Raw genomic sequence first — 25,095 nt, 5'->3', positions numbered from 1 at the left:
TTTATATAACTTACAAAGTGATCACCCCAATAAGTCTTACCCATCTGACAACATACATAGTTATTACAATATTATTGACCTTATTTCTTATGCTGTATGTTACATCCCCATAACTGTTTTTATAGCTGACAATTTGCACATCTTAATCCCTTCCCGTCTTTCACACCCAGCCTCCAATTCCCCTCCCACCTGACCACCGTCAAAATGTTCTCTGTATCTATGAGCTTGTTTCTGCTTTTTTCATTTATTTTGTTTTTTAGATTCCACATGTAAGTGAAATTTGCAGTATCTATGTCTGACTTATTTCACTTAGCATATCTTCTAGGTCCATCCATGTTGTCACAAATGGCAAGATTTCATTCTTTTTTATAGCTGAGTAATATTCCATTGTATATATGTGTCACATCTTTTTCATCCACTTGTCTATCAATGGAAGCTTAGGTTGCCTGCATATCTTGGCTAGTGTAAATAATTCTACAGTGAACATAGGGATGTATATGTCCTTTTGAATTAGTGTTTTGGGTTTCTTTAGATAAATACCCAGAAGTGAAATTGCTCGGTCCTTCTTTGTCTCTTGTTATATACTTTATTTTAAAGTCTGTTTTGTCTAATATGAGTATTGCTACCCCAGCTTTTTTTCTTTTCCGTTTGCATGAAGTATATTTTTCCATCCCTTTACTTTCAGTCTGTGTCCTTCGATCTGAAGTGGGTCTCTTATAGGCAGCATATGGGTCTTGTTTTCTCATTAAGCAACCCTATGTCTCTTGATTGGAGCACTAAAATCCTTTACATTTAAAGTAATTATTGATAAGTATGTAGTTATTGCCATTTTATTAGTCATATTTTTTCTTTTTCTTTTCTTCTTAAAGAAGTCCATTTAGCATTTCTTATAATACTGGTTTGGTGGTGATGAACTCCTTTAGCTTTTTCTTGTCTGGGAAGCTCTTTATATGTCCTTCGATCCCAAATTATAGCCTTGCTAGATAGAGTAATATTGGCTGTAGGTCCTTGCATTTCATCACATTGAATATTTCATGCCAATCCATTCTGGCTTGATAAAGGTGATTTTGAAACCTCGTTTTAATAAATCCTGTACCTACCTTTCACCTGCTCCCTAACTCTGGAGAGAAAGAAAGGGATGTTACATGCTAACCCTTAAAACTCCAGCATAGAATTTCAGCCTTTCCTTCAACTCCATGAGCTATCCCCAAGTTTTCAATAATTTATTTTTAGCTTAAGTTAGTTTCTGTTGCTCACAAACATCCAAAGCCAATGGAAACATCACTCAATAAATATTTAACTGAAACTAAAATTTATAATAAAATCAACATTAAATTTAGGCATATATGTTCTAGGATAATATTTAGATGCATTTAAAATAAACTAATGCAAAAAATTTAAAAATAAATAAAATAAAATGAAAAAAAGTAAAAGGAAAGAATGCCTGTTCCAAGAGTTCCTTAGCTGCTACTTCAAAATACCCTGAAGCCCAAGTCCTATGTATGTAAATCATACTGTTGACAGCAGGACTAATTTTTCATCCCCTTCTTATAAATTCTGTCATTAACTTGGGATGCCAGGCTTTTCCTAGATTATAGCTAGCTCTATTCACCATTATTTTGTGGTTTATTTCAAATTGATTGCAAGAAAAATGTAATGATTGTTAAACTAGAAGGGAGCATGATTACGGTTTCTGAAAGTAGGTTAATTTTACCCAGAGTCTGTATGTGATATATTTAAAATACACTTTTTTTCTTCCTCAAAAGAAATAGTATCAAATTATTCTTTGCCCTAATAAATCATTATGCGATGCTATTTTTTAAGAACCAAGTAATTTTCATGTCACTCTAAAGTGGATGCTAAAATCAAATTATATTAGTAAGAGTTAGCCCTGTTGGAAATGAAGTAATCTCTTAAAACAGAATTAGTATCTTTGCATCTGAAATGAGCAAAAACGTAAATATGTCACAGGTGTTTCCTTAGCCCATTCTTTGTGTACAATTTTTTTTGTTTTTGTTTTGTTTTTTTCAGTCTTTTTTTTTTTCTTTACTATGTCTTTATTGATTTCAGAGAGAGGAAGGGAGAGGAGGAGAGAGAGATAGAAAACATCAATGATGAGTCATTGATCGGCTGCCTCCTGCACGGCCCTGACTGGGGATGGAGCCCACAACCCGGGCATGTGCCCTGACCGGGAATCGAACCTCGATCTCCTGGATCCTAGGTCAATGCTCAACCGCTGAACCACGCCCGGCCGGGCCTTTGCGTACAATTTGTGACAAATGTTGAATGATTATGTTTTCTTGAAGTGCTGAGAGAGATGTTGGCCCTGTTACTTAGAGTGAAGAGGTCATGTGGAACTTTGCTGCGAACCAGGAGTGAGACATAAAAGGAGAAGCATTGAAAGGACACCCTGGATGTGGGATCGCAGAAGAATCTGGAGAAAATGTTGAGTCCTGTTATATGCAGACTCTATCAAGCTCAATTATTCACACGCAGAGAATGTTAAATTGCTGATTATCCGTATGGATTTAAGGAGCAGTCGGCAGACCACATTATTCCAGCCCCACAAATCATCCTCGCTCACTTACTGCTTTCTGGAATCCCACAGACATCCTGTGTCAGCTCTTTGACTTGAAATTGTGTCAGGTGTTAAAAAACAAATGCCATTCAGCTCTGGGATTATTAACAGATTAGGAATTTCGCCTGATGGAACGAACCTCTGTTTTAATCCCACCTCAATCACACGCTAGGCTATGGAAACACCTGCAGCAGACTTAGCTTCCAGAGGTCCCTCCACAGTACTGGTTATTTTGTAAGAGCACTTTGAAAGAAGACAATCCTCCCAACATTTTGCTCCACAAAGAAAGCTTCAGACCTCTTGGAGACCAATCCTTTCAGATAGCAACTTGGCCACTCCCAGAAGGGCTGGGACCAATCTCAAAGAACCAGACCACATCATTCCTGAGCCAGTGCAAGACTTGTCCACTTTCATCTCCTTGCTGCTTTAGGGCAATTTTGTTTCAAAGGACCCTTAGCCATCTCAGTGGTCCCTCTCAACAGGACTCCCTAATGTTGACACTTCAGGATGTAGGGTTTGGGATATTAGTTCCTTCTATCCCAGGATACCCTGGTTTTCTTGAGCCAATTGGTCCACCTCTTCCCCAAGGGCTTTGCTTTCTGGTTCAGATTGCTTCCCAGTTTTCAAAGAGCAACAACAAACTGTGATATCTGGCCAAATGAAAACTATATCAGGAGATGTAGAGTGTCGTGACCTGGTGAGGGAGTTTACTAGATAGTAGCAGGTATTCTTTCTCCTCTCATCAATCTTGTCCACTTTAGCAAAGTAGCAGTGAGAGCAGAGCAGATCAAGACAATGCCAGAGCAACAGATGGGAGTGGCAAGGGGCGGAGGGGGCGTCTTAGGGAGTTGGTGCCAAACCAGGGGTAAGGGATCTCTTTTAGGACAAACAGTGTCTGGCCATGATCTGAGATCCAGATGAGAGAACAGCAGAGGAAAGAAATATTGAAGGAGTTGGAAAAGCACACATGAGACACCCCAGCAGAAGGGAACAATTGCCTCAATGTAGACTGGCCCAGAGGCTATGGTTTAGCTGCACTGATTCATTTAAATTTTTTATTTTTAAAACAAAAGTTAAGATGATTGGCTCATAAGACCAGCATATTTCAAAATTTAGAGTAAGAATCACAGACTTCTTTAACAGCGATGGCAGGAACCTTAAAGTTTATCTAAATCCCCACTAACTTCCTGTATTAAACTTTTCTCTGCACCATCCCTGATTGATAGAGGCAGCCACAGCTCCTCCTTGGACATCACTCCCTCTAATGGCAGCACATTTTGATTGTCAGATCAAATTATCAGATTGGTAGGCTGTCGATAAGACTCTAAAATGGATGGACTCGATGTCCCCACATCACCACTACTCGGACGTCTGCATCCTGGATTAAAGCAAGCAAACAATGTCACAGACTATGAGTGGGCATGGCCAATGCCAATAGTTTTCAGTGTGTCCACCAAGAAAGAATGTAAAACAGGAATACTTTCTTATTAAACAGTATTTATTTCTTCAGGGACTGTTTTCAAGTATTCAAATGATTCTGAAGGAGGAGTATGCCAAGGGAAATAATGCATTTCTTCTGTGCAACCAGAGTTGAGATGGGGTGTCATATACATACAAGCACCAATTCATTCTTTTATTCAGTCAACACATATTAAGCTCATACTATGGGCAAGACTTTGCACTCAGAGACAAAGGGGTTCAGCACTCAATGGGCTAGTCTACAGCTCAACAGAAGAAATTTCTAGGGCCCCAGGGCCTCTAAGATATACCCAAATCACTTTAAGAAATTTTTAAAAACTGTGTAGTTCTCTTGCAGCTTAAGGGCTTTGGAACAGAGATCAAGAGAGGTGCCCAGAGAGAGCTGGGTTTCCCAGGAGTCGACCCGTGGAGGTGCTGTGTCCTGAACCTGCACCCTCGCTGTCTCTGTGCACTTGACCTCACTTGTGTTCTCTTGGGCAGAACCTGGAAAAGCAGGAACTAACAGTGCAAGGAAAGGAAGCATTTCAATTACCTACCGCTTCCGCGCTTCGGGGCCCTTTTTTCATTTAAAGCCACGCATTATGGAACAAAGAGCCCTGAGTACAACTGATTTCAAAGAGATGCAGAATTTGCTACGATTCTCTTGATTCCAGCACGCTGGAGCCACCAGCTGGCGGACGGCTGAGCCCAACTGCATCATGAAGAGGGAAGGGGCTCCAGGAGGAGACAGCGCCGTGGCGCCACTAGGGGGCGCCCGCGGCTGCACGGAGCAGAGGGACACGGGCGCGCCCGAGGGAGCCAGGGAGGCCGCCCGCTGCATTGTTTTGCCCTTTAAATACTCAGAAACCTAAGCATATATGTTCTTTTTTACACGCAAAAGGAAAGAAACCATTATTTGTACAGTTGATCCTGGAAAATATATGGAGTTTGTATGATGCTGTCTTTTAAATGCCGTCTTTTAAAGGTTAAAATTCTCAGCCCATGGGTCCCTGCCTCCTCTCTCCCACATCCACTAGCAGCAGAGCACACAGGGCTGCATTTCTACTTCGTGAGCAATCACTAAAGTAGGAGGATGTTGAATGAAAGGAGCTCACTGAGGGCCCCGGGAAGGGGCAGGACATTGAGGGCCTCGTCTCTATTTGTCTTTTTAATTCTGTCATAATTTTTCATGGACACAAAATAATAGATAAGTGGGGCATAAACTATTCTGCCCGTTGTTAGGGGGCGGAGATGCTCAGGTGGGCTGATGAGATCAGGATGGAGGGTAGAGTCACAGCTCAGCTCTGTTCACCAGGGTCAAACGCCCTAAATGCCGCTGACTTTGCTACAAACAGGTGGAGGGGATCATTTAGAGGTGACAGGCCTTTTGATTAGTCGCTTCTTTATCAGTCCAAGAGTGAGGCCCGCCTTTCCCTACGGGACAAGTGCTTAGCTGCTAACACCCAATACACAGTGGGCCCAACTTTCAGAAAATTCAAAATAAATGTGAAATCAGCCGGAACCTATAAGACAACAAAAATACAGACCCCTGGTCACACTACAAAAGAGCCTACATTACAAAAGCATTATTACTTTTAAAAGGGATGTATCTGTCGTGGGATTTCATTTGAAAGAAACTTTTGTAGTGTATTTAAAATAAGTGAATTACTGAAATTTAAAATAGGTGAACTTACCAAAATTTTAAACACTCCTAGTCAACAATGTACTTAGGGCATACTGCATTACGCTAATGAGGGGGGAAGGGGGAGGGGCATCATCTTTATAAGAATTCAGTGCCTCTACCATTAATTGTTAATCTAAGATTAGTTTTATGTGCTATATAATTATCTCACAATGGTGGTATTAAAATATTAGATGTAAGACAACATCACAATTAATTTGAGAAGGGAAAATGCTAATCAGTTGTTTAAAAAATATGATGGGGGAAATAAATAAATTTAAAAAATTGAAATATAGATATATTAAAGTCAAGCTTAAAAGTAATGGGAACAAAAATTCTACTCAAATAGTTTTTTCCTTTGTTCCTAAATATTTACTACTTTGGCTATTTAACTATTTAAGTACAAAGATTTCCATTCTATTACTGAACCGGAAATTGCTGGGATCTTCCAAGTTTCATTTACGAAGGAAAAAAAGAATTTGCATGCACCCTACACTAATTAAAGCTATGGATATAGATATACATTTTTCAGGGAATGTTTGAGCCTCAGGTTAATAGTCTCTGCTTGGGAATGGGGGTAACATAGGCTCCAAGAAAAGATGAAATATATGGAAGCTGAAAGGCCCTCAACCCCAAAATAGCATCTGTTCCTCCCACCCCCCAGGCAACCAGAGTGTGAAGCCAAGAATGCCTTGGCTGGGACTCCTAGGGTCTGGGCTTTGCCCAGGAGTGACCTAGAGCCGCAGGCTTCACACAGGCCTGCGGAGGCCTGAGCCCTGCCGGTCTGCTGTCGGCAGCGAGGGTTAAACTGAGCAGCTGCCTTCAGCCCAAGCAACTTCATCTGTTTACGCACTAGGCTTCTGAGTACAATTTTGTCGAAGAAAAGTTTTGGCTGCTAAAAAATATGACATAGAGGATATAAAAGTGCTGAAAAGGTTATCTCTTGGTGGTTTTTATTTTCTGGATCATCCGTGGTTGTTTTCCTATTTTTGCTTTCTGCATCTCCTAAATTTTCAAAACTGAAAAAGTATTCGTTTTGTAATCAACACACACACAGTTACATTAAAATAAAAGAATAAGCTTTGCCTACTTCTCCAAAAAAAGTGCTGAAAGCGGGTTTTCCGCTGGGATCATAGCATTTTGAACGTGAGTTGCAATTTTCAAACACAAAGCACAGCTGTTTTGTCTCTTAGTCTGAAGCTGTGAAAAAGGGGAAAGATTTTGAAAGCGGGAACAGGAAAAGGCTTGAGAAAAGTGGCTGCTATTTCTGGGCTAAAGTCTCCCTGGCAACAGTGTTCTCAGAAGCATTGTCCTCCTGGGTGGACTCATCAGGGTTTATGAGTGATGATTCCAGAGGATTCATGGCACCCAAAGTCAGCAGAGTCCAGAAGAGAGTGGAGACAAAGGAGAGAGTCAAAAACGGTCCAGAGAGATGTGACAGAGTCAGTGCTGAGCAGTTGTCTGTACAGCCTCATGCTCCACAGAGACGTGCAAGAAGATGGGAACAGAGAGGACACTGAGTTGGCAGCCTTGCCGGTTAAGTTGAGGTTCCTGACAGGCGAACCTCACAAGACCACCTCAAAGCCACCACCATCACAAGACTACTAAGCCCAATGCAATTTAAGAACTAAGTGCAACAGATGAAAAGAATAGCCACAGTTTTCCAGACTAGATCACAGACCTTCCCGGCCTGATTAGGTAAAACAATTCATGAACGCAGGAGTGCAATGAAAGAGAAAAGTCGAGATTTAAAAAGCAAATAAGAAACTCGCATCAGAAAAGGCATAAAAACATACATAATGGAAACTGGGCTGAAGCCAGAGCAGGATTAAAAACAAACAAACAAACAAACAGAAAAATCCTTTTAAAAACATCACTTTTAAGGCAGAATGACTTTTGCATTTCCTAAAGATAATAATTTAAGTCGTTTATAATATTTTACTATTATAAATAGCACAGAGCTATTTTTAAATGATATAATGCTATAAAGAAGAATATAAATTTTGTCTTTGTTTCTAATTTTTTCCCTTAGTATAGGTTCCATCCAATAGGGAGCATAAATGTCAGACCTTTTATATCACAACCTTCCCAATATTCGGTTTTTCATTTTCATTTATTTCTCAGGGAGCTGCATGGGGGGGGTGGTGAGTACAGCAACACAGGGTAACGTTGTTGGCCCATCTGCCCGACTTCTGACTATTTCTAAATCAGTTCAGAACTTGGGCAGAGAAAATGGGTGCTATTTACTGTACGCCAAACCCTCAATACGTTGGAATTCTTATAGTCATTTTCATGGTATTTCTAAGATCTCACATATTGCAAATTATCTTTGCATTTTTCTACACAGTCGTGCTGTGTATAAAGTTCCTTCTTTTCAACCATTTGCCCCACACTTTGGCGATTTTGCTGCATTTTTCAGTTGGCATTTCTCTGCTCCTTACCACTTCTGTCTCTATTCTTGGTTCATACGTGAAAATGAAATGTTTCCCGAATAAATAACTAAGGAATGATTACTACGGGATTCTGGTTTTTCTGTTTGTTCTCGTTTCCCCTCTCCTGTGCCTCTTCTCGTTTAATGCCATTGTCTCTTCCCGCCCAGTTTTTCCTTCTAGTTTCTTTGTACCCGTTTTATGGAGCCGTGTCTTCCTGCACCCTGGGAGCACACGTGGGTCTTATGATAAACTGGTTTTCAGGGGTCCGTCCTTTCTTTGGGTCTTCAGAGTGAAGCTTTGTTCCTTTTACTCGGCAATCCTCCCCCGCCCCAGGCCCACATTTCGCACTATTTCTCATGACAGAGTGGGGGGCTCCGCTCAGGCCTCTGTTCTAAAACCTGCACAGAGCGCCTGCTTTCCGCTCAGTCCCCTGCAAGTGGAGAGGACGGAGGCACCTTCTCAGGCCTATGTCTCATGTCCGTGTGTGATGAGTGGATGCCCCCAATTTACAGCTACTTCCCACTTTCTAGCCCGAGTTCACCCACTAGGAACATGCAGGACAGAAACAGACTCCAGCCCTGCCCCACTGTGCGACTCTCAGGTGCTCTGACACGTGGGGCTCCCAGCGCAGCGGGCCCCATGGGCCGACAGTGCTTCCCGAACGCTCCCACCGCAGCGCTTTCCTTGTGGGGACCCAACCTCCCTCCCAGGACGAAATTCCGCCCTCTCTTACTTCCTGCACAGTTGTTTCCTGAAAGTGCTGTATTCTGCTGAATACAGGGAAAAAAAAAGAGGTACAGATGGGAACCAGGGACAACACGGGCTGCTTCGAGAGAAAGCTCCGACGCAGGGGAGGCCGCTGCCCATTTTTGCATTTGGTGCAGATCCGCCCTTTGCGAGCCACAGACAAATATGGGTCACACCATCTTTTTGTCTGGTTGGCACGGCACAGCACAGATCACCAGCCGTGTCCAAACCAGCTTCTTGGGCTTTACGATTGCTGTAAAATCCTTCCAGATTCTGGCAGCGGGGTAGCCAGCTGTCAATCAAAAGCATTTGGTGCCGGTTTTCAAAGTGGAGGCCTCTAGAGTCAGAAAGGCTTCTGTTCGCATCCGGGCTCCTCTGCTCCCCGGCTTTTTGACCTCGGGAAAGTGATTCTGTATCTCCAAGCCTGGCTTTCTCCTCTGTAAAACGGGATGACGGTCCTTACTCCATCGGTGTGTTGTAAAAACTAATTGGGCGCGCATCTGTCACAGAGCGAACGCAGGTCCTCAGCACTAGTCTAAGTGTCTGGAGCTAGTGTCAGTTTGCGTCTTCATCTGACTCCACAGGTATCATCAACTAATTTTTATTTTTATTATGCAATTAATGAATGTCCGTTTTACGAAATTTGGAAAGTATCATTGAGCAAAGAGAAAAAAATTAAAGCACCTAGAGTCCTACTATTCAGAGGAACCACTTGGACATTTTGTATGTTTTTTCTGTTTTCTTCCCATGAGTGTGGGGGGGGGGAAGGGGGTCTATAAACAAAAGTAAACTAATACTATTTTGTAACCTATTTTTTCACTATTTTCCACAAATATTTTTCATGTTACTATTTTTTTACATACTTCCAATGGCGGCATGGTATGCCATCATATGGATACGTCATAGTTTATTTTATTTAACCTATCACTGCACATTTAGAATTCCAAAAAAATATTTTACTACTAACAACACAGAGATGGATATTCTTATAAATAAACTTTCCTCTTTCATCTGTATTCATTTGCTTACATATCGCCGAGTCGCCCTCCACAAAGTTCAGAGCAATTGCCAATTTGTATCGCCTTCAACAACGCAAAAATAACTGGTGTCTAAGTGTAATTATTAGTAAGGGTGAACATTTTAGTACATTTATTGGTCACTTAAGTTTCTTCTCCCTTTTTCTGTAAATTGCCTATTTGTGTTGTTTTTGTTTTTAATGAAGTATTTTTTTCATTGACTTTTAATAAAACTTTATTTAATAAGCATATTAATCCCTTATCAGCAATAGATATTTCTTTATTAAATGTTTGGTATAACTCATTGGTGATGTTATATTGGCCTGTAGCTCTCTTTGTGGGAGTGTTTTAAGTTATATTTTCAATTTCTTCAATAAATACAGGACTTTTCCAGATTTCTAATTCTAATTCTTTTTGAATGACTTTTGGTAAGTTAAGTTTTTCTAGAAATTTGTACAGCTCATCTCCTCTTTTATCTTTCTAGCTTTAAGATATACCCTGATGTTCCTTTTTCCATTCCTGTTGTTAGTAATGTGCCATCTCTCTTTTTCCCTTGATTAGTCGGGTCAAGGCACTATCCATTTTCTTAGTCACTTTACTGTTCCATTTACTTGTTTTTATCAGTAGTATACTGACTTACAAAAGTTTAAAAAATAAATCCAGCCTTTTCTTTCCTTGTGATTTCTTTCTTTCCATGTTTTCTCCTCTCAAAAATCAAGTAAATATTTACCTGTATTTTCTTTTAGTTGTTTATTTTTTAAATTGCTATGAAATTAAAATTTTAAAATAAAAATGATATATGCACATATTTAAAGAAAATATACCGAACAGTTCAGAAAGATGTATACCATGAAAAGTAAAACTCTCTTTGTTCACCCCCCACTCTCAGTTTCACTTCACAGAACTCCTGTAATGAGTTGTGTGTATGCTTCCAGAATTATTACTACATGGGCCCGTGTGTGTGTGTGTGTGTGCGTGTGTGTGTGTGTGTGTACTACATATAATATACCATTTTGGGGACAGACAGTTCTAAGCACTATACATGTATTTATATGTTAGTATAATTTAGACATTTGCTTGCAAGAATAATAATTTTGTTTTCTATGTTAGTGATTCTCAAGCTTTAACATGTATCAGAACCACCTGCGAAGTGTACAGACGGCTGAGTGCCACCCCAGAGTTTCCAATTCAGCAGGCCTGGGAAGGGGCTGGAGAATTTGCATTTTAACAAGTTCCTTAGCATTGCTGATCCTGCTAGTCTGAGCCCACTCTTTAGGGGCCACTGCTCGAAATGATTATTTCAAAGTCCCAGAGGCAAGACCCCCATTTAAGTGCATTTAATGAAGAAGAGGGGAGCCTGGAAGGAGAGCAGTCACTGATATGGGGTGACCTCCTCAGGAATTCCCTTACTGTGACCGCCAGCCAGCCAGCCCCCTCTTCATACAGACCCCACTTTCCACACCGACATCCGAGCAGGGAGTGGCCTTCACTTATGTCCTGATAATACAACACTGTTCTATAATCAAGTGCTACTGTAGCACCGGAGAGGCATGAATTTAAGCCATTGTTATATGCAACCCCTGTGCGTGGTGCACAGGACACATCATTTTTGGTGGTTGTGGGAAAAGGTCTGGAGGACAACTGTGCAGAGTGCGGTCCTCAGACCTGCACCAGCACCACCAGAGACGCCCATTTGGGATGCCGAGTCCCACTCCTGCCCTGAGGATCTCGCAATGGGGCCCAGGGAGGCGCATTTTCAAAAAGCACTCAAGGTCATTTTTTTAAATGTATATCTTTATTGATTTCAGAGAGAGGAAGGGAGAGGGAGAGAGAGAGACAGAAACATCAATGATGAGAGAGATTCATTGATCGGCTGCCTCCTGCACGCCCCTGACTGGGCATCGAGCCCACAACCCGGGCATGTGCCCTGACCGGGAATCGAACCCTGGTCTCCTGGATCCTAGGGCGATGCTCAACCACCGAGCGACGCCCAGCCGGGCACTCAAGGTCATTTTTATGCACCCTCGCATTTTATGAAATAGAGCAGGTGGCAAGAGCGTGAGGGCAAAGGTTAAGGAAGCCTCCAGAAACAGGGAGTGGCACAACGCAAGGGGGAAAAAATGGAAACGAGGGGCTGCCAACCACCACCACGGCCATTTCTTAGGCACCTCCTACTTACCCGTCACTCTTTCAGGCACTTCACACACGTTACCTCTTTTTATCCTTGCAAACTATGACAGAAACGAGGCTGCAGCGTTGAAGGAAGAAGTGGTGAGCGGCAAGCTGAGCCCCGGACCCGTCTCACCCAGGCCTGCGTCCTTTCTCTGCTCCACGCTGCCTCCTCCGGCACTGCGCCTGGGTGCGGCAGGATTGTCCTCTGAGTGGGGAAGTGGTGATAGCGGCAGGATTGTGGGTGCTCAGTATGTGCACGTGCCGCGTGATAAAGAGGACAAGAATGGCCGAGTCGCTGGTGCACCTGGTGACCTGGAAATCCAACCCAGATGAGGAGAGCTCAAGGAGAGTGTTCAATATGAATTGCTCAATCTGGCCGTGGCCAAGGCCCCATTTCTCAGACAACTACTCAGTCAACCATCCTGTGAGTCACCATCACAAAAACCGAGTGCGACATGCCACCAGGCACCAAGAAGCAAAGCATCTGGAGTCTGGGAAGGCCCCAAACAGACATGGCTGAGATATCCTTCCTTCCGATTTTTAAATCCGTGTGTGCTTCTTGGATAATTTAATCCACATGTTTTGGGACCACTTACACTTAACCCATCAAAATGCAGTTTTATAAGAGCCATTCGATGTCCGACAAGCCTGATGCACTTTCTCTCTTTCTTTTTTAACCAGAAGGCTCTAAATGCACATTCTTTCCCACCCTTATCCCCAATTTCTGAAGCTGGAAGTTATATTTTGTCAATAAAAACTAAGCCTAGAACCTGAAAACAGGTAACCTCAGGCCTAATCTACCCTGTGAAAAGTGACAAGTTTGAAGTCTGGGCAAATAGATTTTCTCATTTCCCAGGAAAGTGCTCTTGCAGCTGTGGGAAGAAAGCCCACCATGCTACAGACTCAGCCTCCTCCACAGACAGCCTTCCTCCTGGCAGGGGAACACAAGATGTATTCCAGACCCTTGCTTCTAATTCAAAGAGAGCTCGCCCACTTTTCTCAGGGTAGCATTCTGGATGCCCAACTTACTGATTCATTCCAGTGAAACCCACAGGATACCAAACCATGTGAATAGACTCCATCCTGTTTCTGTCTCACGTCCATGGAAGTGTCTCTCTGGGAAGAGCATCTCAGCCTCTTCCGGGGCACCTGAAATAGAAGGGAACTGGTGACTATTATCCATAGCATAGTTACAAGCAGGGAAAGAGTAATTGTATGAAATTCACCATTCGTTATTTATTTCATATGCTCCATTTCCCTTTGGCTTTGCTAAGTTGGTTGTAATTGCTATATAGCTTTCCCAGCTTGGGGCTACAATGAAATTACTAGCACTCTTTCTAAAGCAAACCCAAATCCAGAGCAAACTGTTCCATAGCATGAGATTCTATTTTAAGGTCAAAAGAATAAATTGATAGAAAACAGTATGGTGATTCCTCAAGAAATTGAAAATAACATTACCATATATGACCCAGCAATTCCATTTTTGGGTATATATTGAAAACAGAGCCTGGCTGGCATGGTTCAGCAGTTGAACATCGACCTATATGATCCAGGAGATTGTGGTTCAATTTCCAGTCAAGGCACATGCCTGGGTTGAGGGCTCAATCCCCAGCAGGGGCCATGTAGGAGGCAGCCAATCAATGACTTTCATCATTGATGTTTCTATCTTTCTCTCTCTCCCTTCCTCTCTCTGAAGTCAATAAAATATATATATTTTTTTAAAAAAAGAAAGAAAACAGAGTCTTGAAGAGATATTTTACACCAATGTTCACAGCAGCACTATTCACAGAAATGGTAGAAGCAACCCCAAGTGTCCATTGACAGGCAAATGGATAAACAAAATGGGGTACACACAACATACACATACACACACACATACACACACTGGAATATTATTTAGCTTTAAAAGAACAGAAATTTTGACACATGCTACAACATGGATGAACATTGAGGACATTGTGCTAAGTGAAATAAGTCAGCCATGAAAAGAACAACGCTGTGTGATTTCACTTATATTAGGAACCAAGAAGAGAAAAATTCATAGAGACAGAAAGTGGAATGGTGGCTGTCTCAGGCTGGCAGAGGGGGAATGGGAAGTTATTATTTAATGGGTTCAGAGTTTCAGTTTTGTAAGATGAAAAGAGTCCTGGAGATTGACAGTGGTGACAATTGCCTAACAATGTGAATGTAATTAATGCCACTAAACTGTATGCTTTAAAGTGGCTAGAATGGTAAATTTTGTGTTAAGTCTATTTTACCACAATTAGGAAAAAAAGAAATAAGTTGAACCCAAGTAGGTAAAGAGAGGCTAGATTTGAGCTTACTTTTGTAACTTACCAGCATCTGCCGTGGAAAGCTTAATCTTGTTTTGTCATCCACCTTGGAAATTAGTTTTGGTTGGATAAGAATACCAACGTGTTCCACAGTTTTTATTGTCTCTGCATTGCTGTCATCATTATTAGCCTTAATATTAATGCAGAACTGGTAAGGCCTTGTTGAGAAACTTTGAGAAGTGATCTGTTGAATAATTCACTCCCCTCCCCAACCCCAAGCCTCAGAGACCATAAAGCCTTCAAAGATAGAATGGCATAGTGAAGCCAGATTTTAAATTTTATTCCTCAAAACCCAAGAACAATGATCTCAAAATAATTAAAAACAAGTAAGAAATAGAGGAGCACAAACTCATGCTATAATTTTTAAAAAGTGGTGACCAAAAGAAAGGAAAATTCAGAAGCTGACTTAAAGCACCTACCTTACCCCTCTAAAACAGCAGTGGAGAAAAAAAGATTGAAAAATTCCCCTGAATCAACAAGTTTAGGGGTGCACTGTGCTTTTATTTTATATGTGTTAACCTTTAAAATATAGTTGCACTCTAGAGTTATGGCAAAGAATGATAGGCAGCCCCTCGATTCCCTTTGATTTGGACTTTTGACCTTCACTCATAATGTTTTGAATGAGGTAAGAATTTAGACAGCCCCGTGGAAACGAAGAGAGATGTCATGTAGATATAGAGCATTAGGTTGCTCCAGAACAAAGCAATTGCAGAGGAAGAGCCATTGTTCACAGTATCAGAAATTAAAGCTGGGGTGGAGATCAAATTTAACAATGATTTAAAAAAAAAAAAAAAAAGATACAGGTGGAAGGTGCTGAGAAGTTAGGGAAGAAAATGTGTGAGAATACACGAGGGCCTCTAGAGACTGACCTGTGGAAGACGAAGGACGCAGCCCAAAGGAAATGTGGAAGAAAGATTCTGATCGCACATTAAATCCTGGGGGACGAGCATGTGAATTGTTACTCTCGCCTCTTGATTACATGTCTGGAAAGTCAAGGTACAAACCAGAAGGACTTGAAAGTTGATCAGGGGAAAGCTTTTGGTGGAAATAAGAGAATTTGGATCTTTGCCATGGGAGAGGTTTAGGGATGACTGATGAGAGGATCCCTGATTCTTTCCCTGTCATACAACCAGAATGACACCTCAGCTCTCCCACACCGAGGCCCTCCTTGAACACCGTACCCAGAAACCACAACCTCCAGTTGGGCCTTAGGCACTGCGAGACCAACAGGAAGCGTGTCCTAATGTGTACAGAATTCAGAGTGTTTGTGGAAGGCGGAGGTCTTGCCAGCACACAATGAGTCAGCCGCCGTCGACCAGAAGCGTGAGTTAGAGCAACCACTTTGGACAATATGTTATTTTGGAAGTGAGGATTTCTTTTATAACGTTTGAGACTGGGAACATGGTGTGCTTTATATGAAGCAGAAAATAAATAAAAGATTTCAAGGAATTCTCCCACATGACCAATTCAAAAACCCAGGCTGACAAACCCAAGTACTGAAAGATTCAGCGAGCATGCATCGACTTCAACTTTTAAAATACAACACACATGAAACTATTTTAGACGTTTTTCTCCTAAAAAAGGGGGGGAAGTCACTGAAATAGAAACAACTGGCCGCAATAATTTGGTTTTTATGAAGTATATGCACTGCCTCTGATATATTCCCTGGATATATAGGAAAGTTGTTAAGAGAGTAAATCTGAAGCATTCTCATCCCAAGGAGAAATGTTTTTCTTTCCTTTTTATTGTATCTACCATATGAGACGAGGGGTGTTAACTGAACCTATTGTAGTAATCATCTCACAGTATATGTAAATCAAACTATCATGCTGTATACTTTAAACTTAAAGTGATGTATGTCAATTATTTCTCAATAAAACTGGGAAAAAAACAAAAAGTATTAGACAATATGCAAAGAAATGAGCATGCCTGTGTTCCAATAAAACTCAATTTACTTACTACATTATTTATTACTTTATGTATGTATGTATTTTATGGGTGGTGAGTGTGCTGGATTTGTTTGGCGCACAAGCTCTAATTTGCCAACCTCTGGAAGTCTCCAGACTCTAAATCCTGTTCTCTTTTCTCTGGGCTAATTTATAAAAACATAAATAAAACACATGCTCTGGAGTAAGTCTTCACACTAACTGAATTGTGCTCACAAACGTGGACTCAAAAGGAAAAAACATGCCGTCTTTGTACCAGAGCCTCCCTTTCCTATCCATTCCTCACATCTCCATCGATAGAGGTATGGCATCTTTAATCACTCTGTTCTGTGACATAGATACTATTAAAAATAGCACATCCCAAGTGTAAGTAAACATGAGCTCTGAATCAATTTGGAAAGGGGAGGGAGAAGGGGAAGGAAAGGTATTTCTCAGAAACTCTTTTCGAAAGAAGACAGTATCATACATGGTCCAGGGCACAATTGTTTTTAAGTCAGTATTTTGGTTTTAAATACTTCAGAAGAAAGCTGATGCTTCTAATTAATCTTAGTCAATAGATTAATTAACCAAAATAAATAAAACTTAGTAGAGAGCCCGGCTGGCTTGGCTCAGTGCTTGAGTGTTGACCTATGGACCAGGAGATCAGGGTTGGATTCCCGGTCAGGGCACAAGCCCAGGCTGCAGGCTCCATCCCCGGGGGGGCGTGCAGAAGGCGGCTGATTGATGATTCTCTTTCCTCATTGATGTTTCCATCTCTCTCTCCCTCTCCCTTCCTCTCTCTGAAATCAATAAAAACATATTTTTTAAAAAAGTTAGTAGAGATAATAATATCTAATATTTAACGAGCCTTTAGTGAATGTCAGGCATTTGGATACAACATACAACACCCCACTGAATCCTTGCAGAAACCCAGCGGGTCTCGCAGAAAACACCCTATAAACCCTGGAAGGAATGTATGTAGCAGGCGAGTTGAGGACCCTGGAAGATAAATGGTAGCAGGCGAGTTGAGGAAGACCAGAATTCAAAGCAAACTGGTGATGTTCACCATTTTCTTACTCTCGGGGCCTGAACTCAACACATGCGGAGCCAGAAGCAGGCACTGGCGCGCACCGAGTTCCAGGAGAAGCCTCTAGTTCTGCTCAGGAGCCGAAAAGGGAACTCCTACTGCTCAGGCAGGATGCAGAGTCCCCCTCTACCCATTTTCTCGCACCCTGCAATCAATGGTAATGGTTCTGGAGGCCTCAGTTCAACAGGAGCCATAACTGTAAGAAAAGGGAGCCTTCCCCTCACGTTGGTAGAGCTGTGATTCCCGACTGGGGGGGGGGGACCCAGATGCCTGGTTTTTGTTATGGTTTTTTTCCCCTCTCTCTTTCCATCCTTCCACCTCTTGGCTCCGTAGATGGCAGAGTGGGGTAACTGAGCCACAGCGTTCTGGCCAGAGGACCAAAGAGGGAGCCCAGGAAACCAGAAATTACAATAATACTGCAAAGAGGAACAAGCTCTGCAAAGTGAACCCGTACAGTTTTTTGTGAACTACTGGGCCACCCCCAACTGTGCCCCCATGGATCTGATCCTAATGGGCATACTGGAGACTTTGAGCACTGGACTAACAACAGACTTCTTCCCAGGTTGCAGACCGACCACTGATGGTGCACATGCAGAGAAGCCAGAAGATGTGACTACAAAGAATTAGCAGGAGGAAATTTTCCAGGTATGAAACTGCTCTGCATCCTGATTGTGGTGGTAACATAAATCTATGCAGGTATGAAAATTCATAACTATACACCAAAAAAAACCCCACCTTTATTTGGTATGAAAATTTTAAAAATAATTAACAGCCCTGGCCGGGTGGCTCAGTTGGTGGGAGTATCCTCCCCTGCACCAAAAGGTTTTGGGTTTGATTCTGGTCAGGGCACATCCTAGGTTGGGGCCGGTTGGGGCCTGTACGAGAGGCAACCAATGGATGTTTCTCTCTCTCTTGCCCCCTTCCTCTTTCTCTCTCCAAAAAAAAGCAAAAAACTAAACCAAACAAACAAACCAAACAGCAATAAGAACATATCCTTGGGTCAGGATTAAAAAAAAAAAAAAAAATTAACAACAACAAAATCACAGTGAGAGAGTGTATCTCTCACATTTCTCAGATGCAAGCATCAGAATTGGCTCGAGCTAATTTAGGCAGAAAAGGGTTCCCCCCGCCAAGACTATTGATTGGCTCACAGAATTGACAAGTAGGGCAAAGAACTAAGACTATAAAGGTGATGCTATAGAAACCTCTGGCTGGCACTGGGCGCTCAGTTCCACCACAGCCACTCCTGTCTAGCTGCCCCTTTGGCTTCCATACAGATTCTTAGAATGGGCAGGGGTCAACTGTAACAGGAGGGGTGGTCAGAAGTTCAAGTGGCAATAATAAGTATATAAAATACTATTATGAGCCCCTCCCAGAGACGAGAAGACTGAGGTGCTCAGGCTTTCTATAGCTTCCGAGTTCACACAGTTTTACCAGGACTCAGAATCTGTGCTCCCAACCGCTACAATGACGGCTGAAAATATCTCCAGCCTCAGGAGAGCTTTGTGGAAACCATGGTGCCTGTCTAAAAACAAAGAGAAGTAATTTGAAGCAGAAACTCCAACTTCCTCCTGGCTCTGCAGTTCAAGGGAATGCTAACCCAGCTGTTTGTTTTTCTTTTTTAACAGTTTGTTTTGTCTTTGAAATATAAACACTGAATTTTTTTTTAGTATATGCCCTGCCTCTGATATATTTCCCTAGGGCAGTAGCATCCAATTTTTTTTGATCACATACCCATAAGGAACATTTTGAGCATTACCCCTAAAATATGTTTATTTACGTTATAAATATATAGATATACTGTGTGCATTCAAAATAACATCTAAAAAAAGAAAGATGAAATAATATTTTAAAATAACATTTATTAAAACAGTACAAACTCATTTTTTACTTCATTAAGAAATTACTAATGTGAGCAATGTTACAGAAAATGCTTCAAATATCTGATCTTTGTAAAAAAATATATATTTTTATTGATTTCAGAGAGAGGAAGGGAGAAGGAGAGAGATACAAAAACATCAGTGATGAGAGAGTCATTGATGGGCTGCCTCCTGCACGCCCCTGACTGGGGATCAAGCCCACAACCCGGGCATGTGCCCTGACCGGGAATCAAACCTCGATCTCCTGGACCTTAGGTCGATGCTCAACCGCTGAGCCACGCTTGGCCAGGCTCAAGGATCTGATCTTAAGTTCAGCTTTTATACTTGATTTTAATGGACGCTATACTTTAAAAAAATTCACAAAAATTGTAAACCCAAATAAAAGAAGTGCATCATTGGCTATGTTTTTTAAACTGTGGTGCTTACTATTTAAACTTCATCTACCAATTATACAAAGGAGGGGTGTTTTGGGGGGGGGTGAGGGGAAGAATCTGGTTAGTAAATTTCCATTTCTGTTGTTGTTGAGCAAACAATTTCAAGATGTTAGGGTTTTTTTGGTATTTTCAACAAATGGCTTCAAGATTCACTGAAATTTTTTAGCTAAAAAAATTTAAATAGGTTAGGAAACCATGATTCCTAGTTTTTAACTGCTATGCAAATGAGAGATTTGATGAGTGCCAACCTGCTATCACTTGCCATAACAAAATCTTGAGACAATGGAAATGTTTTTCAAACATTCCTTTTAAAAATTCTATATAGCACAAATTTATTTTGAAAAGTAGTTCCTTGCTTACTGTTAAACATCACCTTTACCTTGAAGTAATACATCAAGAATGTTCATTGATTCAACAATAACTATAGGGCATCAGAAAAAATATCAGCAGATTTGGTACACTGCATCTTTCACAAAACAAATCTCATACCTCTTCTTTCCCTTTCAGTAGACGTCTGTTTCCAGCTTAGGTTGTTTCAAAAGTACTTTCTCATTTAAAACAACTAGAAAAAATAAACAAAAAATTTTTTAAAGCTGTCTGAAGGTATTCAAGAGCTACTAAAGTGGTGAGGAATTATGGATGAAGACCCAAGAGAGGTGGGCCCAGAGAGGTGAGCCCAACATTGAGAGCTGCTTTTTACCAGTCTAAAAAGTTATGGCTGAAAGGCTAAAACAAACCTTCAATGTATTCACAAGACTATAGGAAACAAAAATCAGAGGAGGAGCCCTGGTAAGTATTTCAGGGGCTAAACCTAGAAGTACAGAAAACTGGAAATAAATCATCTCTCTCAAGGACTTAAGCCTAACTTCAAAGCATATCAATCCCTGTTTGAATTAAGATGATCTGCTGTTGCTAGTCTAAACAAAAGTAAATCTTCTGGGTGGAAAATAACAATCCAGAGCTTTAGAGTATTTCCTCAATGTCAAGATCTTAAGTTAAAAAAATAACAATACACAAAAGAAAACAAGGCATAATTGAAAATTAATAGGAAAAACACACAATAGATATAAATACACAAGGGATCCAAATAATAAGTTACCAGATATTACCTTAAAATGTGTATGATTAATATGTTCAAGTAATTAAAAGACAAGTCTGAGAATGTTCATAGAGACTGAAGCGTGAAGAAATAAGATAGAAAGTAAAGAAAGAAGATATACAATAAGTAATAAATATATTTTTAAAAAATCTATAATTAGAAAAGAGGGAAAATTGAGGCAAAAGAAACATTTGAAGGGATAATGACTGAAAATTTTCCATAACTGATGATAGACATTAAACTACAGATTTAAGTATGTTGACACAGGTAAAGAGCTAATTTCTGTGAGGTACAAAAGGTTTCTAAACAGTTTTGGTTGTATAAAATTAACCTCATTGATGATATCTTGTGGCTCTCTGTAAATTTCTGGCTTTACCTATTTTTGGAATAATAGCTTGCCTATGAAAACTATGGAGAATGAATTCTATATATGGTGCTATATTTGTAACTCCAGGATCCTTTATTTATTTATGCTGGTCAAAGCAGCCACTCAATTCAGTGGTTACATGGATACAAACTTTCTATAAATATTGGTGTTTATCATCTTTAAAATATTATTTATTATTAAATAAAAATGTAGGTTTTTGTATTAAAACTTTCTAGAAAATACAATGTACTTTAGAACCACCTTACTTTTTCATATAGCTCAGTTATCAGCAAACTTTTTCTGTAAAGGACCTGATGGCAAATATTTTGTGCCTGGAGGGTCACTTATAGTCTTTGTCATAACTACTCAACTCTGCCATTGTAAGTAGCCCCACACAATACATAAACAAATGAGTGGGGCTGTGTTCTCGTAACACTGTATTTACAGAAATAAGCAAAGGGCCAGTTTGACAAGAGGGCCACAATTTGCCCATTCCTTGATTGACTGGATAGAAAACCTCCCATTCTACATGATTTCTTATATTTGTATCTTCATATTATCAGCAATGATTTCTATCTTCCAACAATATCTCCAGAATGTAATTTATGTCTCTGCAATGTTGATTTCTATGCTACTTTTATCAGCAAGAGTTTTCCAATAACATTTTTAAAAACTTTTATTAACAGTAAAGAAAATAGTCTTCTAAACATTTGTTATTGAGGTTAGAGAAACTGTATATGGTACTGGATTGACTGATACATTTAATTAAACATTTCTGGAAAACTGTAGAGATTTGAATTCACATTTGGAGAATCCATTTTTGTCTTCCTATGATGGCTTCATACTGTCACTGGCTAGTATCTTTTTCCCCCAATTTTTTTTTTATTGTGGTAAAATGCACATATAAAATGTACCATCTTAACCATTTTTAAGTTTATAGGTAGTAGATACATTCATAATGTTGTGCAGCCAAAACCACCATCCACCTCCATAGCTCTTCTCATCTTGTAAAACTAAAACTCTATACCCATTAAACAATAACCCCTCATTCCTTCCCTCTTCTCAGCCTCCAACAACCACAATTCTACTGTCTGTCTATGATTTTGCATACTCCAAGTATCTCATATAAGAGGAATCACTCACATATGAAGACAGAGACTAGAATGGAAGCCACAGAACATTCAGGAATGCCATGGATTGCCAGCAACCACCAGAAGCTAAGAGAACTGTGGAACAGATTCTCTCTCAGAGCCTCCTAAAGAACCAACCTTGCTGATACTTTGATTTTGGACTTCTGGACCCCAGAACTCTCTCAGTAGGAAATAGAAGAAAAACTCAGTAAGGAAGAAACAGCACAAAGAGTGCAAGAATTGGTAGCAAAAAGGGTAGAGGAAGAATTGGAGGGAAGGAAGGGTGAAATTGAGCAAGAGGTTCTCTGAAGGGTGGAGGGAGCCAAGCACATCATGGAAAAGCAGTTGCTCGAAGAACTGGAGCGACAGAGCCAAGCTGAGCTTGTGGCACAAAAAGCCAGAGAGGCGGGAAAGTGTGCAAAACGTGAAGAGCTAGAGCGAATACTGTCAAAGAGAAAACCCGAAACACTGCAGAAGCACAAGCCAAACTGGCTGAGGAACAGCTGAGAATTGTTGAAGAACAAAGAAAGATTCATGAGGAAAGGATGAAATTAGAGCAAGAGTGATAACATCAACAAAAAGAAGACCAAGAAATTATCCTGGGCAAGGGGAAGTTGAGGCCCAAACTCTCCTTCTCATTAAGAACCCAGGACTAAATTGCAAAAAAAAAAAAAAAAGAAGAAGAAGAGGACTCATACAGTATTTGCCTTTTTGTGACTGGCTTATTTCACTTAGCGTAATGTCCTCAAGGTTCATTCACGTTATAGCACATGTCAGACTTACCTTCCTTTTCAAGGCTGAATAACATTCCATCATATGTGTATGCCACCTTTTGCTTTTCCATTCATCTGTTGATAGGCACTTGGGTTGCTCCCATGCTTTACTATTGTGAATAGTGCTGTTATGAACACTGGTGCACAGAATATCTTAAATAACCATACAGGGAAAGGGTCATTATTGAGGATAGTGGATAGAAATGCTCACTTTAAAGGGTCTCTTGACAGCCTCTAATTCTTTGGGCTGACTTCAGGCCTTCACTGTTTGATTCTCATGTGGTTGTCGAGAAGCTTGTCCTGGTTGCCATAGTACTAGATCTACCATTTCCTTAATACAAATATGTGCTGACACTAATAGATTTACCTTCAATCTTAAGTTTCTCTGCAGGAATCTTTTAAAGCCATTTGTCCATTTTATCATGCTTTATTTGTTAAAATTAAATAATATCATCTGTTAGTCCCCATAACTGAGTATATGCAAATAACACTTGGCCACCCAACGGATAGATAGGCCTGTAAAATGGTGAGTTTCTAATCTTTCCTCAGGACACCTTTGTTACCATATGTATAAAGTGACTAACATACAGACCTAGCTGTTTTGGTAAATATTTGTGAAGCTTAATTTCCTTTTAAATGTTTAAATTAAAGTAAAGATACATAGAAGTTCTATTATTTTCTTCCCATACCCTAGTGAATCATTACTTCTTACTTGGGTATTTACTCTAACCATGGCCCTAGACATTAAAGAACATCTGAGACAATGGTGTCCTGTTATTTTAAAATACTTTTCTCATCTGAGAATTCCAAAACAGTTAACTATGCTCCTACAAGCTACGTAAGTAGTAGCTCTCAGTCTTTTTGAGTATGGACTCTGGAGAATTTAATTAACTCTATGGAATCCATCTTTTAAAAATAAATATAAATATTTCCTTTCCTTTTTTCCTTCCTTCTTTCTTTACTTTCTCCTTCCCAATCTTTCTCTCTCTCCCTGCCCTTTTTGCTCCCTCTCTTCCATCTTAGTTCAGTTAAAAAATCTTCGGCATCAGAGGCCGAGATGAAGACACTCTATATGGTATCCCTGGGGTGCAGCCAGAGACTCACATAAGGAAATTATGCCAGTGTGGGCAGTGGCTTCTAGGAGGCAGGTAGAGGGCCCACACAAGGCACATATGTGAAGTGGGGTAGAGGAAGACTGACCAAGTACGTACATATATTGAGGATAATGGGATTTGGGCTTTTGCACTGTTGAAGAAGGGACCTACAAACATGAGAAGGGGAAGGCTGAGCCTTGTTGTGTTACATTGGAATCAGAGATATCAGAATGAACTTGTGTTTTTAAAATATATATACAGCCCTGGCCGTGTGGCTCAGTTGGTTGGAGTATCGTTCTGTACACCAAAAACTTGCAGGTTTGATTCCCAGTCAGGGCACATACCTAGGTTGTGGGTTCAATCCCCCGTCAGGGCACGTGCGGAGGGCAGGCAATCGATGTTTCTCTCTCACATCGATGTCTCTCTTTCTCTTTTTCCCTTTTTCTTTCTCTAAAAATTCAATAAAAAATACATCCTTGGGTGAGAATTAATATATATGAATAAACATATACGTATATATATAAACATATATATATGTTTGTACATCTGTGCATGCGTATACCTACATATATTCCTGGGTCTGTCCACTGAGGAGGCCTGGGGGCAGCAACTCCTCAATAATAACGAAGACCTAGTGCCTAGATCTTGATTTCTAAGAGCCGTCCTCCAGTAATAGGTACAAGAGCTCATTGGAGAAATGGCCGGTTTCACGGCTGGGACAGGGAAAGTAACGATGAGTCTGGAACACCTGTTGTGCCAGAAGGTTAAAAAGTGTTCAAACAACCCTGGCTGGGTAGCTAATTGGTTAGAGAGCATTGACCCAATAGGCCAAGGTTGTGGGTTTAATCCCTGGTCAGGGCACATACAAGAAACAACCAAGGAAAGCATA

At 40.7% G+C, this 25,095-nt stretch overlaps 1 pseudogene across 1 annotated transcript; it reads left to right on the top strand.

The window, feature by feature from the left end:
* Positions 1-17,441: 17,441 nt before the first annotated feature.
* LOC308550038 (arginine and glutamate-rich protein 1 pseudogene) lies at positions 17,442-22,995 on the top strand (annotated as a pseudogene). The gene is made up of 2 exons: positions 17,442-17,627; positions 22,529-22,995. The product of its transcript is annotated as an arginine and glutamate-rich protein 1 pseudogene (transcript).
* Positions 22,996-25,095: the final 2,100 nt, after the last annotated feature.

Source organism: Miniopterus schreibersii (genome assembly GCF_964146895.1).
Source record: "Miniopterus schreibersii genome assembly, chromosome: 1".
Taxonomy (NCBI): domain Eukaryota; kingdom Metazoa; phylum Chordata; class Mammalia; order Chiroptera; family Miniopteridae; genus Miniopterus; species Miniopterus schreibersii.
This window is presented reverse-complemented; position numbering and strand designations above follow the sequence as displayed.